General features: G+C 41.2%; 1 protein-coding gene across 2 annotated transcripts in view; it reads left to right on the forward strand.

Moving 5' to 3' along the window:
- The window catches only part of LDLRAD4 (low density lipoprotein receptor class A domain containing 4), a 292,433-nt gene that overhangs the window by 29,286 nt on the left and 250,796 nt on the right, over window positions 1–12,351 (forward strand). The window lies entirely within an intron of this gene.

The following is a 12,351-nucleotide window of genomic DNA, read 5'->3' on the forward strand; positions in this document are numbered from 1 at the left end:
GTGCATTGTATAGCTCTTCAGGTGGTCTGATTTCTTTAAGGTAAAGTTATTGCCTTTAGGAGGTGTTCAAAGCACAGATTCGTAAACACCTAGAGAGAGAAGTCTTACAAGAGAAACTTCTTAAGTCACAGGAGAGTATAATTCTCATTAGGGCAGTGCTCAGTCCGTAGGGTTGAGGCCTTTGTTTCTGAGATCATATAGGACTTTTTGAAAAATTCAGGCTGTGTCATTATTGGCTAACTTAAAACCTAAATTTGGAACAGTATCATAAACTGCATGGAGAAGAGGTTCAGTGTATGTCTGAATCAGGACACCTTAACTTACATTCTTCATGCTTACTTTAACAAGAATGAAATAATTGGCTGTTTGAAAACTAGTTGTGACTTGATATCTTTGTTTTCTGTGCCTGTGTCAGTCGTAAGACAACACTGGAGAGTTACTTGATGCTTTATCACTACTCTCAGTGAGCACAGTATAGACAGTATAGTTGAGAGACTTAGGACGGTTGAGAATTTTATGTAATCCGTGTGGTATATTAGTGTATTTGCGAAGCGGGAGTATTTTCCACAATCTGAGAATTTCCACCCATGTGCATTCTGTTTGTATACCACTGGACCAAAAAAGGAATCTCAAAAGCTTGGTATCTTTAACATACTATCCAGAAAAGGCTATTAAATTCTATTGTTTTCATGATTATACACCAAACTGCACATTTGCAGGCATTTCTCAGATGCTTGAAACAATTTGCTGCAGAAATTTACATTACTTTAATAAAACCTGTGCTTCTTACCTAGTATGGCATCAGTTAGCACTGCAAAAAAACCCCACACCTTTCTTCCTCTGAGTTTGTCTACCTTATTTGGTTTCTAGAAACTAATATCCGGTACTTTGTTACCTTGTTAGACCTAACAGGCAGTACTTCATGGTAATAGACATTTAAAGTCCCTTTTACTTGACAAATTAGTACAGTTTTTCCCCTTCTCAGTTAACTAAAGATTTCTTTTGCCCATCAAGTTCAGATCTAGTGCTGTAGCTGTGTTAAGGCTGACCAGCAGCAGATAGTTGGAGGATTTGCTCCCTGTTTTCTTTGTACTGGCTATGTAGGATATTTCTAAGACCATGGGACATGTTCAGTCCGAACAAGTTACCTGTAACCTGCAGGTCTCTAATGAAGGCTACTCTTGTCCATCTGTCCATCCTGCCCTTATTCCATCTTACTTCCTTGTAGAACTCATCTTCTAGATTAAGAAACAAGAAGTGCTGTATTTTTTGATCCCTTAAATCCCTTTTATGTTCTTGTTTCATTGATGGACTTAGCACTATTTTCTACAGATGCACTGAAACATTCAGTTTCAACCTCCCCATTGGTCACTTGACAACTCGCTTTTTCCTTTCAAAACAGTGACTCTTGATCTTCCCTTTCAGAAACCCTGCCGTGGTTGCTGGAATCACACACTCTCCAAGTTCTTGATAACTCAAGTGTATCACAGTTTTAAAGACTCTTTTTTTTTTTTGTTCCCTGCAACTCAAAGGACTCCAAAGGCTACTGAAGTAGTTTTCCAAATAAAGTCAGCAACAAATGTCGACTTGAGAATCATAGTAGATAAAGTTATTGGTCTGTCTGCAGTTTGAGGAGACCCATACAAGCCCTACCAGCATGTGTCAGCTACTGATATTGAAGGTAAAAGGTATTTCCTGCTTGGTCTCACAGCTGAACCTGCTAAAGAGCATATGATCTGATGGTGAGGTTGTGTTGTGAGAACTGCTTGTGGCATGTTTGCCAAGATATGCAGTTGTTTATGACATCTAAGTATTTAATTAGTAAATGCTTTTGATTAAAAATATTTTAAAATTGTACAGATGCATTGCAGGTGAAAGCTCTGGTGAATGACATGCATTAACAGTTTGCTCTACAAACCCATTTCTAAAATAGTGAATTCTAAAATGCGTCGTACTGGTGAACCAAGAAGGAAGGTCCTTTTTGGTTGCTTGGAACAGCCTCTCCCATTCTTCTGCACCTGGACTCTTCTCAGCATCTTCTTCTTCCTCACTGCGGTTGCTTTTTTGGCTCCATTGTTTGAGAAGGGTTTCTTTTTCCCCAAGTCATGCTGTAAGTAATCTGTGACGTGCCGTCTTGTGTTTCTCTGTAGCTTCCTACGTGCTCTCCATACAACCCTCTCATTCCTGTTCTGGTGGTGGCTCCTGCTTGTCACAACTGCTGCCATTTTCCCTTCGTATGGCAGTAAAAAGCTGGAAAACGCCAGTTTTGGTTGCTTTCTGTCACAAGCAAAGCAATGTGTCCCCTGTGGGCTGGCCGCTGGGAGCAGCTGACTGACTGCCACTGAGTCGGTGGTGGGCTCTGGGATGTGAGTGTCCTCTGACTCTGCTTGGGGAATGGGCCTGGTCACAGGTGATGGTCAGTTACTGACCAGTTGTGCAAACATGTCTTGTCGCTTGTGTCGTGAAAAAGCCAGTGTAGGTACATGGATGAGCTTGCTTTGGTCGCACTGTTCCCGAGTAGCAAGTGATAGGACGAGAGGAAGTGGTCTCAAGTTGGGGAACGACCTGTTGGAGAGCAGTGTAGGGGAAAGGGACTTGGGGGTCCTGGTGAACGGCAGGATGACCATGAGCCAGCACTGTGCCCTTGTGGCCAGGAAGGCCAATGGCATCCTGGGGTGTGTTACAAGGGGGGTGGTTAGTAGGTTGAGAGAGGTTCTCCTCCCCCTCTACTCTGCCCTGGTGAGACCACATGTGGAATATTGTGTCCAGTTCTGGGCCCCTCAGTTCCAGAAGGACAGGGAACTGCTGGAGAGGGTCCAGCGCAGGGCAACAAAGATGATTAAGGGAGTGGAGCATCTCCCTAATGAGGAAAGGCTGAGGGAGCTGGGTCTCTTTAGCTTGGAGGAGACTGAGGGGTGACCTCATTCATGTTTACAAGTATGTAAAGAGTGAGTGTCATGTGGATGGAGCCAGGCTCTTCTTGGTGACAAACAATGATAGGACAAGGGGCAACGGGTACAAACTGGAACACAGGAGGTTCCGCTTAGATTTGAGAAGAATCTTCTTCTCAGTGAGGGTGCCAGAGCACTGGAACAGACTGTCCAGGGGGGTTGTGGAGTCTCCTTCTCTGGAGACGTTCAAAACCCGCCTGGACATGTTCCTGTGTAACCTCATCTAGATGTTCCTGCTCCAGCAGGGGGATTGGACTAGATCATCTTTCAAGGTCCCTTCCAATCCCCAACAGTTTGTGATTCTGCAAGTATTAGGAAAAATTTCTTCCCAGAAAGGGGTGTCAGGCATTGGAACAGGCTGCTCAGGGAAGTGTTTGAGTCACCATCCTTGCAGGGGTTTGAAAGACCTATAGAGAAGGTTCTTAGGGACATGGTTTAGTGCCAGAGTTAGGTTATAGTCAGACTTTATAATCTTGAGGGTCTCTTCCAACCAAAATGATTCTATGATTTTATACTTCATCTGCGTTGTGGTCTGTTATGTGAAATGATCTGATGCAATGCACAGGATGGATAGTTCTGCTGCCCAGATGTGCACGTTCTGGATTATGTGGAAGTATCAGTCCTAGCGATGAGGGAAGCACATGGAGATCTTTGAGTGCTGGGTGCAACTCACAGTTCCTCTCAAAGAGGATATTTGCTTTGTGGAGGAAGGTTTCTCTTCCATGGCTTGAGCTTTTCCCTAGCATATGGGTAGGTAGGAAGAGTTTGCCAAATGTGTGATAGTTACATAAAACATAGAACATCTGACAGATACGAAAAGGGTTATAATAAATGATTCGTTTGCACTCCCTCTCCGAAAAAGCTAAACAAAATGATAATACAAAGTCCATCAAATTTTCCTTCCAGTTTATGAGGTCCTTTATGGTGGTGTGTAAACTCTGGCTGTAAGCATGGCCTAACAATGGCTGGATCTATTTGAGAGCTTTCTGCTAGGCAAGTATGATGTTATTTCAAATTACAGTGTTCATTTTGTTTTTATTTGTCATTCCTATTAATATTTGTGTGTATGTGGGAGATTATTTCCCATATCTCATCTACATTTCCCGTTCTGCTATTATCCAGAGATACTACAGGCTGCTTGAAGTTCTCACATTTTTTTGGTCTCCTTTTTCCCTTTTTTATCTTTGCAATTTTTAAAGCTGCACCAGTTTTCTGAACAACAAAGTGAAGTTAAAACAAGAAATAGTGTTGTATTTAGGAGCTGGGGATTATTTTACTTTACGGGAAATATTTAGCCAAGTTGGTGGTTTGGAAATGTTTTCATGAGAACTACTTGAGCTAAAAGTTACTGAGACAGAATTCCATAAAAATAACTGTGAACTCCAGTTTATAACAAGGTCATTATTGGCAGCCTTCAGTTAAAAAAAACTTTCCATAGCTGCAAGAAAGGAAGAATTATGGATCAAAGTGATCTGGATTTTTCTTTTGGCAATTAAAAAAAAAAAAGTTAACGTTTGGAATTGAACCCCACTGTGACTGGTTCATTTCCATTCAATTTTTACTGTGTATCCTTAATAAGACTGACACTGAGGAACAGAGGATGGGAAGAAACACTTTTTTCTATTTAAAATTGGTTCCGCAGGATGGAAATTTGGCAACAGACACGGAAACTAAGCAAATCTGTTTACAGAGCTCTCTGCCTCTCCCTAGAATGAAACCAACAAGAAAGTCTGAATAAAAAGAGATTTTAGTGATGAAGCTGTACATTGTTGAAATTTTTCTGTGTGCTGCTTTGTTGGTCTTTCTTAGCTTGTTGATAAACTGGTTATTTGGTGTGAGATGTAATGTAAATTGAGGGTTTCAGTGCTCATCTTGTGTCCTGTGCTTTTCAGAGCTGTTGGCCACCGTTCATATGAGCGAGCCAGATACAGAGTCTGGAAGTATCAAAGAAGCTAAGGGCGTTCCAGGTACTGCTAGCATAAATGTTAGGAGAGAGCTTTGATGAGAAGAGTCATTGCAAGATTCAGACATAAATTTAAAGGTTGGGCTATGGCTACTGTTAATGCAGGAACACATGGGAGTAAGTGGAATCAGTTCCCTGTCTCTACTGCCTGCAGATTGTTGCGATATCTTTTCAGAATTCAGGTGAGTATACCCGTGTCCTCCATGGTCTGCTAGCAGAAAACAACTAGGATGGGAGCCTGAAAGGACACAGGCTCCTGTGCCCTTCATTTAGTGATCAGGAAAAATGAGCCAACAGGGGAATGGGAATGACTATGTTAATCTGGTAAAGAATAGTAGAAATTTTCCTAAGATTGAGGAGGAAACTTGGGAGACACTGTAACTTTCTGAGTCAGAAAGTTTTCTGGTGCTATGTGGTTGCTGGCAGTCCACACATCTGGGAAACAACAGGATTTATTTTATTTTATTTTAAATATTTGCTTACTATCTGTTCCTTGGAGTAAAAAACGCTGGAGAAATGAATAAAGCTGTGTCTTCAGTGAAGAGTTACAAGAGGAGAAATTGTCGTTACTGTGTCTGTGCCACTTCTTAGTCATATATTGAGCCATATATAAAGGGGAGAGGTTGGTGATACCTTAAATTCCCTGGTTTGGCTTCAAAATAAGCAAATGCTTATAGTTGTGGGTGGTGTGTTTTGGTGGTTTTTTGTGGTTTGTTGTTGTTGTTTGGGGGTGGTTTTTAAGAAAAAAAGTGTCAGAAAATTACATCTCATTGTTCCCTACCATCTTGTCTGCAAAGTTGCAGAATTCATCTGTTGTAAGGCTAATGACTACTTCATGATGCAGTATTTAGAAATGTGTTACCTGAATGAATACAAGCTCTGCAGGAAAAGTCTACTTCTCTTTCATGAAGCCAAATGCTACCTTTCAAAGTAACTGAACATGGAAGTGAATAAAAAAGATCTGGGTGGCTTTCAGAGGTGTTTTACAATGGTTCTCTACCAGGAGGAAGGCAGCAGCTGTGTATAAAGGAGGGTTGTGGACTAATATGTGGGTAGAAGATGGGAAGAATAAGTTAGGAATAAGTGGTCCCTCCTGACAGTCACCAAGTGTAGCTGGACTGGAGATGAATGGCAAGTGATCTACAGGGGAGAAACAACTGTGATTCTACTAAAAAAAATTATGAGCTTTGAGCTGATTATTATAATGAGTGAGTCAGTTACCAGGTTATGATGAACAGCAACGTAAAACATGAACTCAGTGCTGTAGGCTGATCAGAAGAGCAAATCAAATCGTAGGAATTATTAATGAAGAAATAGAGAATTAAACAGCATCATTGTTGCCACTGTGTAAGTTCATGGCTCATGAGTGTATCTTATAGCATGTGTGGTTCTGGTTCCCTCAGCTCAGAAACGATACAGTAGAATGGGAAAGATTTGGGGAAAGCAGCAATTTTAAGAGATATGGAAAGGCTTATGTATAAAGAAAACCGTGACTCTTCATCCTGGAAAGAGGAGACATCAGAGGATATTCTTGAGGTTTGCAATATTAAGAGTGATGGGGAAGGGGCGCACAGGTTCAGTTGTTCACTGTCTGTTCCAACACAAGTCCTAGGAGACACCAAATGGAGTAAGAGCATAATATAAGCAAACAGAAAAGACGTGCTTTTCCTTGAAACAGTGTCCCAAAGAGTATTGTCTTTGCTGAAAGCTTGTGTGAGTCCACTTTCTGACACTACATGGTCAAACAAAAGCCTGATCTGTAATTGCAGTTGTATGTGTGATGTAATGTATAGATGCACTTTGATGGAAACATTAATGTTTTCTATGGTCTTTTGCCTCGTATTTCCTGCAGTAAGTAACTATCATGAGCCTATAAGGAAAAGTGTTGCAAGCTCATTTAGCTGAAGTAAGTGGCCTCCCTATATGTATAAAATTATTGGAATATTTTTCTAATGTGTGAGGAGGAAGCCTTCTTGTTTTTTATTTAGGCTTCCTGCTTCCTCCATTGCATAAGAGGATACAGTACCTTTACTTGGAATTTAAAAAACAGTCTTAGATTTAGTTTCTATTGAATGTCTCTGCTATTACCTTTGTCCCATGAAAATAATTTGCAGCATGTTTGAGAATTTCAGCTGCATGCGTAGGAGAAATACTCGTTAAGTTATAGTGGTGTGGGTTCATTGGCAGCCCTGAATTCTCACTAAGGCATTATGCCTCCTTAGGCGTGCATATTCTTGTTAAAGAATGTGGAATTGTGCTTTAGCCCTCAAACATGGCCGGTTTCTTCTCAGTGCGTTGCCAGGTTCTTCTGACGTGGTCTTTATTTAACCACTGGTACTAAAATATCAGGTTTGGTGCAAAAAAAAGCAGTTTTGTTCATGCAGAGAAAGCCAGTCAGGAAGATGTGCCAGGGGAGTTTAGGTTGGACATTAGGAAAAGGTTCTTCACCCAGAGGGTGGTGGAGCACTGGAACAGGCTCCCCAGGGAGGTGTCACAGCCCCAAGCCTGACAGTGTTCAAGAAGAGACTGGACAATGCCCTCAAACACATGGTGTGAACTGTGGGGTTGTCATATGCAGGGACAGGAGTTGGACTCGATGATCCTTGTAGGTCCCTTCCGACTCAGGACATTCTATGATTTTATGATCCTCAGCAACAGAGCATGGGGTTTGTGAATATGCCTTTCTGAGTTTTGGAGCTCATGCAGTATGTTGGTGAAACAGCAGGTTTTATGTAGAAAGCAGAGGAATAGTGATAACACCAAAAGCTTTTAGGTGCAACTCCCTGCACCTCCCTGGGTTGGGTGAGCTCAGTTCCCTTCTTCCCGAGGTCACTCCCCTCAGTAGCACCATACGTTATGTTCTAAGTGCATGCACTTGGCTGTGTTTTGTGCATGTTCCGTGTGTCTTCTGCCTTCCCCTACTCCATCCCCAGTGCCTGCATTGTATTCTGAACCTCCACTCAGGATGCTGGCAGCCATCCTTGGCAGCCTCATCAGGGAACCATGGGCTGGCCCCTTGCTCAGGCTGTCACATCCTTGTTCCTTGTGCTATATCTGGTCAGGGAATTTCCGTTTCCTGGACCAGCTGGAGAGCCCCAGTGTGCACACGAGGCTCCGCTCACTGAACCCTAACGGGGGATGTGGTGTTTTACTTGGCGACTACCTGGGGTGATTCCTCACAGCACCAGGAAACTTTAATTCATTTCTATTCTGATGAGCGCTTTCTCTTTTAGGGAACTTCTCTCTCTTGCAGCATTATTCATCTGTGAAAAGGGCCAATACCCTTTTCAGTTCCGCAGTAGCTGATGTGATACCTGTGTACAATGGACTTGCGTGTAATGTTTTGTTTCTGAAATGAAAGACACATCTTGACGTGGTCCTGAACACAGTTGCAGGGGAAGCACAAATACCAAAGTTTAGTGTGAGCCTAGGTTGCCTGATGGTAACTTGTTGTGCTAACAGCAGATTCATTTGTTTCCTAATTAATCAGAAAGAGTGTTCTTTTTATTTCAGCCATCTGGTGGAGAGCATGCTGTTTAGCTTCTTGCTGCTGCAAATTGGAGCTACACAGGAAAAAGGATGTTTCAACTTCTGTTTTTGGCTTGTTTTTCTAGGTTGAGTCAGTGTAGAACACGTTAAAACATACAGTCATCAATTGCAAAGTTCATCTCTCAAGGACTGTAAGAATTCAGCTTAAATTGTCTTTCCTGAAAAGATGATGATATTGATGGATTAATTGCTTATTATTACTTGTTTTACTCCATGAAATCAATTATCAAGACAAAAGCGAAATTTTCTTGGAGAACTGCAGAGCTACTCTAGGCTAGTGAATTTGCTACTGTATTGTAGAGAACATTCAGTGTTGCTTTTACATTTCTTCTTTGGATTAATGTCAAAAACATATTGCCTGTCACACAATTTGTCGTTGAGTGTGCCATTAGCTTACTAACTCCCCACAAAGATCTTAAAACATTGCATTTTTTTTTTTCTCCACAAGTCCCTTTAGCACATCCTTTCTTTGGAAGCTATATTGTTCTTCTGGAATATTTTCAAGGAGCAGTCTGTCCCTATGCAATGTTTACTGTATCTTCTTGCCTTGCAGCCAGCAGATTTTAGTACAAACTTGCCTGAGGGTGGCCTTGTCCTATTTTCCTCTTAGATGGTTCTGGCATTTATAGAGCTTGGGAGATCGTGCTTCTGAATTTTCCAGTCTGAAGAGCTCGAGCCAAAACAGCAGGAGAGATAGCAAACCTGTACGTTGTTTGGCTTACGGCAGCTGGGCCTGTTTTTCCTTTGACCTAAAGCAATGGCAGATTTTCTTGGGTTTTGTATGGAGGAGGGGAGAAATGAAGAAGAGGCAAGATGAGTGAGGCAAACAGCTTTATGTGCGTGCTTGAAAAAAGCAAACCTTATTTTGCCCCTCCCTCCTCTTTTTGCAGCCCTAACAAAGGTAATTCAATAACCTCCAGGTTACTTTAACATTTAGAGATTTTCTTTGTTTGAGTTAGCTTGTGAATACCGATTATTGATCAGAAAAGGGACTGCACTTTGTTTTAATACTGCATTAACATTTTGAGCAACAAACTCTTTTATGTTGTAGTACCATAGTGCTTGCAGAATGGACTTTTTTGTTAGAGGACCAGGCTCCTGTGCAGTTTTTAGGGACATTTGATAGCTTCCCACCAAACTGTATTTTCTCCCTGATGTCTTAGTGAAAGAAGCTCTTGCCAGTTAGGGCCCACAGTCTCTGCTGGGGAATGTACTTTGATGAATGAATGTGGGAAAATATGAAATACCCTGCAGATGGGCGGCTCAGAGAACACAACTCTTGGAGTTTGGCCTTGTGCTCCGAGAGCCTTTGATGTCTGTTAACACTGTCTCCGCAGTCATCCCCTCTAAATGAGGTTTCCTGTGGAAATAAATTTCATTGTTGCTGTCTTTTGTGTGTCCTAGTCTTATATTTATCAGCAGATGTTTCGGCTAAGTTTTGCATTTATGTAACAGAAGTATTTAGTTGTGCCACGGAGTGAATTTGTTCCTAGAGGAATGGTTTTGTATGTGATTGTTGGAGTCCCAAGCGTATGAATTCCAGGAGCATAGGAGAGTTTCCTAAAAGAGTTTGCGAGACCAACAGTGAGTGTTGAGGCTTAGTACATGTTTGAAGTAGAACACAAATTAGCACTGCTTCTGTGTGCCAAGCATTTCGAAGGGACTCACTGCGATAAAACCAAACCAAAAAACATCATTTCTCTAAAGATAGATAGGATTCCTTGTATGTCTACACTAGTGTGCGGCAAAGAGGTGACAGATCTTGAGCCTCCTCAGCTGAATATAAAAGGAAAGAAAAAAAATTCCTCTTTCTCCATATTTTACTGTTTTCTTCTTTTATATTGTTTGCTTTATAGTTTTTTCCTTACAGGTACATGAAGATCTTCATGATGACTATTGTGGGAGAAACGATTGTTTCTACTCTGGTTCTGGCAAGAGATGATAGTGCAGAAGCTATGTGGCTGCTGCTTCTGTGAGGAAGCTGTTGACCAGCTTCCCACTGCGAACGCTTATCCAGAATAAGAATTTTCTTAATTGGCGATTTTGATAATTTCCTTCCCCTGCTCTCATCCCCATTTGCAGTCCTCTTAAGTCAGTCAGTGATATACCCAAATCATGTTTCATCCTAAATGGACCTGTAAAAAGGTGCAAGAAGCAAGGGGAATGTCAGTCAGAGCAGACACGTTAGCCGGAAGGTTTTGTGCTGGGACACGAAGGGTCAGCAGAGAGTTGGTGTTAGAACCAGCGTGTCCTGCCTCTCTTGGCTGAGTAGTGGGAAGGCCGCAGGCTGTCGGAGTGGGCTGGGAAGGAGCTGAGCCTTTCAAAAAACAGGCTGGCTTCAAAATCGTTAGGTGTGTTGTGTAGGCAAGTGGTCCAATTTCGTGTAGCTGTTCTATATTTATTTTTCTCTCTTCTTTCCGTTCCACAAGTCTGTGTTGAAGCATGAGGCTTTCATTACTTTGTAGATGAACTTGTTACTTACCTGTCGTCTGATTGAAGTATCCTCACCTTTGCAAGCTTGGCTGTTTGTGAATAGGGAAACAGTTTTGATTACACACATCAAAAATAAAAATAATCCATTCTGAGGTACTAATTTGTCTCATTTTCCTTTAATAATGACCTCTTTTCAGTACGCGTTTTCTTAATCTAAAATGAACTTTTTCTGCTTTTTGTTGTCCTTTTTTTTTTTTTTTTTACAAATCTCAGCAGGCCCTAGTTAGTTCTTGTTTCACGTCTTCCCCCATTTTCAATGATTGTCCAGACTTTGAAGGCAAAACACAGGCAAAGGACCCTCAGACTTCTGTGAATGTTCTCTCTTGCACTTGAGTCCTGCTCTTCATCACATTTTTTCACTAAATAACAATTCCTTTTAACACTTCTGCTATTGCCTTTAGGAATAGATTTCCTTCCCATGTTAAGCCTACTCAGGGAGACTGTAATCACGAGTTACTATTAATAATTTCTCTCTTCTTTTAATGTTATCGAGAATGTCTTCCTTAACACCAAGTAGCAGGTCTGGTAGATTCTTTGCTGGTATTAATTGCTGTGTAACCAAGTGCCCTTGAAAGTCAGTTATGTAAATCAGCAGCCTTGAGCTGGCCATAAGAACAATGCGGGCTTGAGTTTTAATTTAATAATTGAGGAATTGGAACATAAAAAATGGTTCTTTAAATCTAAAATAGGAGAAAATCATATTCTTTATTAGGCGAATTCTAATTGCATGAACCACGATATATCAGCAGTTTAAGATTTAGTTTAGGTGATCGCTTTGCATGCAGATGAACACTTTTGGTACAGTTATTATTAGGAAAAAACCTTGCATTCAGTTACCCTAGATATTTTTATTTGAGTTCTTAGAAAGACATTGCTAATTTGTTGTGGCTTTGAAATACCAAGTAGCGTCCTTCTTGAAATATATTGTTTGCATCTGTTTTTTTTCCTTTCTTCTTAATTTAATTTTAATAAAAGTCACAATTATTCTGTAAAAGTTCCTTGCATTTTTCCTGAAGATGCATCATACCGGAGTCTTTTGGCTTATTAAAACGTACATGAGTTCTGGGCAGTGGAGGGCAGGTACATCATGCAGATAATTGTTTTGTCCGTTTGGGTAAAGGTTATTTATTGCTACATACAATATATGCAAAAGTCAGTGGATGCAAAGTTCTTTGCAAATACAGGCTTGGCAAATGTCCTCTGGAATTCGGAAAGGGTTTTCCAGCTCGACTTAGTCATTTTTTCCCAAATGTCTTGGCATAACTGATCGCTGAGGAGTGACATATGGTAGAAACATGCTCTAAGGGACAAGTCTCCCGGATGGCGCACAGCACCACACAAGATAGACAGATGGTGGCTTATTCAACCTTGGAAAAAGTTTAATCCTACATATTG

Source organism: Patagioenas fasciata, chromosome 2 (assembly GCF_037038585.1).
Source record: "Patagioenas fasciata isolate bPatFas1 chromosome 2, bPatFas1.hap1, whole genome shotgun sequence".
NCBI lineage: Eukaryota > Metazoa > Chordata > Aves > Columbiformes > Columbidae > Patagioenas > Patagioenas fasciata.